Below are 8,081 nucleotides of genomic sequence, written 5' to 3'. Positions count from 1 at the left end.
CCCCTCCCCCCCTTCCTGTGGTGCTGGATTTCAAATCGCAGCCGGCCTAAGGCCCTTGCCTGGTCCCTGTGCCTTGTCCTCTGCTCTGGACCCATGTGTCTGCCATGCCACCGCCATCCCTGCTCGCTCTACCTGGATAAGCTGCCCAAAGCGTCTCCCAGCAGCACAGGTGAGTGGCCGCCCCAACACCATTCCCAACTCGGGTCAGAAACCCCTCTGAGAGCACCATGACCCCCTGCTTGTTTCCTCTCCCTGGCTCTGAGGAGCCACCTTTTTGTCTTGTGCATTTCTGAGAAACAAACAATATATGCTCAGGCTGGGCTGAGCTCAGGCGGTCCTCCTATCTGTGACATGTATGCTCCACCAGGCCTGGTCTTCTGTAGTTGGGATGGTAGACATGTAGAGCCATGCTCAGTCATCAGTTTAGATGGATTATCACAAACTCTTAGTCCATGGCAACCGATTCTTGACCACAGATAATGCTCTGGTTAGGGCCACAACAATCGGAACTCAGTCTCTTCACAGAACAGTTGTGAGGAAACAAGGGATTTATATAGAGAGATCTCTGGAACATGGCTAGGCACAGAGGGAGTGGCCTTCAGGTAATGTTCTCAACAATTCTGTGAGCATATGACAGGAAGATACCTGGAAAGAGCTCAGGTGGCCCCTGTTATTAATGGGGCAACAGGTGTGGGATTATGAAACAAAACATGGCTCTCTTTCATCATTACCCTATCCCCATGAGGAAGGGTATCCTTCACTGTGTTGAGTTTTGCAACTGGGGAAAACAAGGCATGGAGAAGCTGGGTGACCTACTTATGATCTCAAGTTCACAGGAAGCTAGGCCTGACTTCTCTACCATGCTCCCTAGTTAAATGGGTGATATTCAGTCCACTTTTTGTAGTGGGAAGTCCACTTCTTGTCAGTCATGGGGCTTGAACTCTAGGTCTGAGCGCTGTTCCAGAGCTCCTCAGCTCAAGACTAGCTCTCTACCACTTGAGCCCACAGCACCACTTCCAGTTTTCTGGTGGATATTTGGAGATAAGAGTCTCACAGACTTTCCTTCCCGGGCTTGCTATGAACCATGATCCTCATTTCTCAGACTCCTGTGTAGTTGGGATAGGAGTTCTGAGCCACCAGCACAGGGCTTAAGTGTACTTCTCACTTTCTTTCTCCCTCTCTCTCACATGAACTGGTTGAATGTCCTGGAGGAGGTGGCCCATTGTCCCCATGTGGCTAGAATCCATAGTGGCCCTCTCATAGTGGCCCTGGAGGTGGGCTGTGGGTCAGGAGCTGTTTTGCTCAGCCTGTTGAAACAGCTCCATGACATAAGCCTCTCTGTACCCTAGCTAGACCATGACAGTTATTCATTTTCCATCCAGCCTTACTAGACTTCTCATATTATATTGTTTTCTACATCATTTTCTATCACCTAGACAAAATTATGATACATAGTTACAGAATCAAAATGTAATGCCTTCTTAAGAAATTCATTTAGGGTTCAGGGAATGTGGCTTCATGGTATGGTGATTGCCTTGCATGCATGAAACCATAGGTTCAATTCCCCAGTACCACATAAACAGAAAAACACTGGAAGTTGTGCTATGCCTCAAGTGGTAGAGTGCTAGCCTAAAAAAAAAGAAAGCTAAGAAATAATTCCCTAGTCCTGAGTTTAAACCCCTGGACTGGCAATAAAAAAAAAATGTATTCAAATATTTTTCATTCATGTGTCTGTTTGTAACATATTTATAAGATGATTTCTTTGTTGCTTTGTATGTCCCCCCCCACACGGTATAACCCCTGCTTTCACTGTATTTAATGTTGGTATAATTTGTGGAGGGGAATGGAAAAAAATCGTTTAAATAGGGATAAAGGTGGACCCATTGCAATAAGGAGAAATACAAGTCGTTATGTTGAAAAATGAACTTTACAATTTTGGTGGGGGGGGGGTCGGTAGAGATGGGGGAGATAGGAAGGGATAGGAAGGGGAAACAAAGGAGGAGGCAACAATACTTGATAAGAAATGTACTCATTATCTTGCCCATGTAATTGTAACTCCTCTGTACAGTATTTTCACAATAAAAAAAAAACATTTAGTTAGTAAATGCAAAATAAAGAAACCATACTTTGAATATATAATTGCTCCTTCCATTCTGACACCTGACAATAGTCCCTAATTCATGTACTTTACTTATAATAGCATACTCTGTTTAAAAAAAAAGTTTTGGTCATTAGGTCAAAGCAACTAATGCCAGGAATGTGCTTAGATGTCAGGTGAAGATTTATTCTGGAAATTCAAAGATTCCAGGATTTTGTGTGGTCACTGCTAAGCACAGAGAGAAGGATAGTCTAAGTGACATTTGGAAATCTTTTTGATCAGTCATGGTACCAAAAACGCAGAGGCTAATTAACAGTTGTGATAGAATAGAAGGAATAACACGATGGAAGGAATAAGTAATAGTAACTAAAGTGTATCAGAAACTGTTCTAGAGAACCATTTTTGGTTATTGAAGAACTAGTTATCAACTAGACTTATTCCTCATTGCCGTTAGCATTCTAAATCTCTTAGGCTAGTTCATAATCTCTGTGTGATAAGTTGTATATCCTTCTATGCTATTCTTTCATACCTGATCTCCTTTGTTTTTTAAAAATCTCAGGGAACAGGAAGCAAAGAAGGAGGCAACAATGCTTGATAAGAAATATACTCATTATCTTGCCCATGTAATTGTAATTGTAATTCCTAGAAGTTTATGTTAAGTATTTCACAAGTTTTATTTCTCGTAATTCTTAAGGAAACATTTGCTATAATTCTAATATTATTACCGTTTTAGTGTCAGGAAATATTGTAATTAAAGGCACTACTAAGTGGATGGCCCAAAGACACCCAGTGGGGAAGGAAATGAGTCAAAATTTCCAAAAGTAAGCAATAAAAAAGTAGGTAAAATTTTCTCCATTCCCTTACTCTCTCAATTCAACATTCATGTTGTCCAAGAAATAATAGCATAGCAATTATTGACCATGGTAATTGTTTTCTGTCACATTTTGTCTTCAACACAGTGTTGGTGACATTGGGTTATCATGCTCAGAGGTGAGCTCATAAATTGAGGTCTAAAGAGAGACAAATTTCTTCTGTTCCACAGTTCCAGTATACATTTTAAAAAGTACTAAAAGCCGGTAGCTGGTGGCTCACGCCTATAATCCTGGCTACAGAGGAAGCTGAGATCTGAGGATTGCGCTTCAAAGCCAGCCCAGGCTGGAAAGTCTGTGAGACTCTTATCTCCAATAAACCACTATGAAAGCAGAAGTGGCACTGTGGCTCAAGGGGTAGAGCACTCACCTTCAGCTGAAAGGCACAGGAACAGCGGCCAAGCCCAGAGATCATGCCGCATGATCAATAAAAAAAAAAGATTAAAACTTTTAAATACCATCACTTACTGTCTTTTTTTTTTTTTTTTTTTTTTAGGTTTATTCAGTAGACCTGCTGGGACCGGGCAAGGTTGGCACTCCACGTGGCTGGGAAAGGCCTGGGAGGGAGAGAGAGCTGGGAAAGAGAGGAAAGAGCTAGAAAAGAGCAGAGAGAGCAGAGAGCTAGAAAAGAGCAGAGAGAGAGCAAAGAGGAACAGAGAGAGCTAGAAAAAGAACAGCAAGAGAAAGAGAAAGAGAAAGAGAAAGAGAGAGAGAGAGAGAGAGAGAGAGAGAGAGAGAGAGTCACTTACTGTCTTTTAAGAGTCCAAAAATGAAATAAATTCACATATAATCACTCCAACATGCTTTAAAAGCAGGAGATGATAAGCCTCCATGAACTAAATTTTCTTCTACTTTTTAAATTATTCTGAAAGCCTTGTGCTGGTTGGTCACACCTGTAAGCCTGTCTACTGGGGTATCTGCTCAGGAACTGAGATCCGTGGATAACCGTTGGAAGCCAATCAGGACAAAAAATATTCATGAGATTATTTTAAAAAAATTACAATGGAATTCTATGCCTCCATCAGAAAGAATGACATCACCCATTTTGTTAGGAAATGGAAAGACTTGGAAAAAATTATATTAAGTGAATTAAGCCAGACCAAAAGAAGTGAAGTAAGCCAAGCCCAAAGAAACATAGGTCCCATGGTTTCCCTTATTTGCAATATCTAGTATATGTATGAGTCAAGCAGAAAAGGTCAGATAATGTGATGTTAGGAAAATGAACCCTTAGATATGTATTTAAATGTTTTTTTTCTTTAATGCATTTGTTTCTAATGCATTTATAAAATTATTTCTTTGTTGCTTTGTATGTCCCTCCTCCACAGTATAACCCCTGCTTTCACTATATTTGATGTCGGTATAATTTGTGTAGGAGAAGGGAAAAAACAAGTCGTTTAAGGATACAGGTGGACACGTTGCAACAATGAGAAGTACAAGTTGTCATGTCGAAAACGAACTTTACAACTTTGGTGGGGGGGGTGAGGATGGGGTGGGGGGGCGGGGGGAGGCTGGAAAGGGATGTGAAGGGTAAACAAAGGAGGAGGCTGCAATGCTTGATAAGAAATGTGCTCATTGTCTTGCCCATGTAATTGTAACCCCTCTGTACAATATGTTCACAATAAAAAAATAATAAAAATATTTTAAAAAATTAATGAACTAGCAAAGGGCCAAGAATGGAGATGTAGCTTATATAGTAGCTCATCAGTCTAGAGAGGAATGGCCTAGCGAGACCTTGGTGCACTGAATTCAAACTCTGAGAACGAAAATGCGCAGGCACGCACACACACACACATACACACACATTTATTCAAAATATCTTCATATCAGTGTTTTGCGTTAATTTCTTTGTTAACGATATTATATGGGTAAAATAGGGGAAATATTCTCTTCAATCCCAGAACATTTTTATATTTTTTATTGTAAAAGTACTCTATAGAGTGGTTACAGTTACATGAAAAAGGTAATGAGTACATTTTCTATCAAGCATTGTTACCTCCTCCTTTGTTTTCCCCCACGATCCCTTCCCTCCCACCTCCACAAGTACACTCCCCTCCCTTACCCTCCTAAACTGTAATGTTCATTTTTCAACATTCTGTTTTGTGTGTCACATTGTTGCAATGGGTCATACTGCATCCTTATTTAAGCATTTTGTTTTTTTCCCTTTCCATCCCCATGTTAGAGAAGTGTATATACAAGATGGAAGTGCAAAAACATCAGATACAGTTCAAACAGGGGTTTAACTGTGGGGGATGCACATCTAAAAAATCACATCGTACATTATAAATATATTAGAAACCACAGGAAGAAATAAAAAAACCACTTGTGTCCTTATCATGGAGTTCATTTACCGTAACATCATCTTATCTAGTCATATGCACATGCTTTTGACCTTTTTTTTTTAAATTGTGAAAATACCATACAGAGGAGTTACAATTACATGGAAAAGGTAATGTGTACATTTCTTATCAAGCATTGTTGCCTACTACTTTTTTTCTCCTTACCATACCTTCTTTGCTTATCCCAGACATACATTAGTTATTGCAAATAAGGGATACCATAGGACCTATGTTTCTTTTTTTTTTTAGTTGTTAAAATGCCATACAGAGGGGTTACAATTACATGGGCGAGTTATTGAGTACATTTCATTTTTTTATTGTGAAAATACTGACAGAGGAGTTATAATTACATGGGCAAGATAACGAGTACATTTCTTATCAAGCATTGTTGCTCCTCTTTGTTTCCCCTTCCCATCCCTTCCCATACTCTTCCACTTCCCCCATCCGGTCCTCCTCCCCCCAAAGTTGTAAAGTTCATTTTTTGACATAAGGAGTTGTACATCTCATTGTTGCAATGGGTCCACTTGCTCCTTTGTTTCCCCTTCCCATCCCTGCCCATCTCCCACCCCCCACACCCACCAACCCCTCCCCCACCCCAGTCCCCCCCACTGTCCACATCCCTCAACCCCCGGCCAAAATTATTTTTTGACATAATGACTTGTTCATCTCATTGTTGCAATGGGTCCACCTGCATCCCTATTTAAACGATTTGTCTTTCCCTTCTACTCCACAAATTATACCAACATCAAATACTGTGAAAACAGGGGCTTTAGCTTGCAGGAGGAACATACAAAGCAACAAAGAAATCTTCTTATAAATATCTTAGAAACAATCCCAAGAAAGAAAAACCATTTGAATCCTTATCTTGGGGTTCGTTTTGCCTAACATCAACTTATGTTTTCTGCTTGTAGCAGACACATACTAGTTATTGAAAATAAGGAAACCATGGGACCTATGTTTTTTGGGCCTGGCTTAATTTACTTAATATAATTTTTTCCAAGTCTTTCCATTTCCTAACAAATTGGGTGATGTCATTCTTTCTGATGGAGGCATAGAATTCCAGTACACACACACACACACACACACACACACACACACACACACACACACACACACACACACACATTCTCTTGGTCCATTCGTTTACTGTGGGGCATCGGGTTTGGTTATGTATCTTAGCTTTGTTAATTAATGCTGCAATGAACATAGTTTTGCTGGTAGTTTTAGTATGGTCTTGTTTGTGATCATTTGGGTGAATGCTCAAAATGGGATTGCTGGGTCTTAGGGGCGCTCTATGTACTCTTTTGAGGAACCTCCAAACTACTTTCCAAAGTCTTCAAACAAGTTTAAACTCCTAACAACAAGGCATTAAGGTTCCCTTCTGTCCACATCCCATCCAGCATCTGTTCTTTCAAAAATCTGGAATGCTTCAGGAATTCGAGTGTCATCCTCAGTCAGGGGCTATTCTTCTCTTTATTGTTCCGATGTTAGTGTATGTGCTACTGAATTGAGCACAGAACAATTTTATATATAAAGTGTAATTGATTTTCTTAAACTAGACAATTCCACAAAAATTAAATTCAAAAGAATTGTTGTGAAATTTTAGAACCATGTATTTCTTACATAAGAACACATTTAAGTATAAAGTCAAGATTGACATGTCAAAAACAAAATAATTCCAGATATTTGTTGTTCAGCGGATGTATAGGAGGAGGAATTCAATTATTCTGTACAAGGAACCTGCCATTATGAACACTATAGAAAATGTTAAGGTTTGTTAAAAGTTTTAATGTTTCAAATATGTTTAATTTTGGGAATTTGCTCATATATGCCAAAATTAAGACTATTTAGCACTTTGTAAAACTTTTACATAAAGCATTTAAGATTCATGGTAGCAGTCATATACTACTAAGTATGTACATTTCAGAGTTTATACAAACTTTACTAATGAGAAGTTGCAAAGTGTTTGTGTAAAGAAGCAGAGTGAAGATTTAAGACATTAACTTCACAGTTTCTGTTAAAATTTAAGGGCTTCCTTACTTTATATGTTAGCGAGGAACAAATGATGGTATAAGCCATATACAAATGATGAGATGAACCACAAATAATAATCTTAGTGGGTAACTTTAAAGGCTACTCATAGCCTATAAAATTCTTGTTGAACATCATAGACGTAGGCAATTTTAAATGTACAGCAATATGAGAAAATAATAAATCGAATATGTAGTATATTTCAAATACTAGAAACAGGTAATTGTTTTGTTTTTTATTTTATTAATCATTAATATTTATTTATTGGTTTTCCTTATTTGTAGCATTGCTTTCCTTATTGTAATATAATACAACTTTTTGTAAGTCATCATTAGGAAGTACTTTGAGAATGTTATTTGGATGGCCACACTGTTTTTTATAGGTATATGTGAATTTACAAAGAGCAAAATTAATAAGAACAAAACATTGATTAAAAATTTTATCAATTAGAATCTGAATCAGGAGTGTTGATAAATGTCCACACCTAAAATCTTAGCCCTACACTGAAGCACTAGTGTTACAATGTTGAGCACACAAAAGTGAGAGATTGTGTTTTGTTTTGTTTTTGTTTTGTTTTTGTTGGTTGTGGGGCTTGAACTGGGGGTCCTGGGTGCTGTCTCTCAGCACTTCAGCTCAATGCTAGTGCTACTACTTGAGTCACAGCACCTACTCCATCTTTTTCTGTCGTGACCGCCTCTTCCCAGAAGGATGACGCGACAACAGGTTCTTCTTTCAGGCGGTTTATTC

General features: G+C 38.9%; 1 non-coding gene across 1 annotated transcript; it reads right to left on the bottom strand.

The window, feature by feature from the left end:
• Positions 1–6,716: 6,716 nt before the first annotated feature.
• On the bottom strand, positions 6,717–6,818 carry LOC122127581. The gene has a single exon (XR_006151202.1). It is a non-coding gene; the product is annotated as a U6 spliceosomal RNA (small nuclear RNA).
• Between the last annotated feature and the right edge of the window lie 1,263 nt (positions 6,819–8,081).

The sequence above is a fragment of the Dipodomys spectabilis genome, unplaced genomic scaffold (assembly GCF_019054845.1).
Source record: "Dipodomys spectabilis isolate Male_0828 unplaced genomic scaffold, ASM1905484v1 ptg000303l, whole genome shotgun sequence".
Taxonomy (NCBI): Eukaryota; Metazoa; Chordata; class Mammalia; order Rodentia; family Heteromyidae; genus Dipodomys; species Dipodomys spectabilis.
This window is presented reverse-complemented; position numbering and strand designations above follow the sequence as displayed.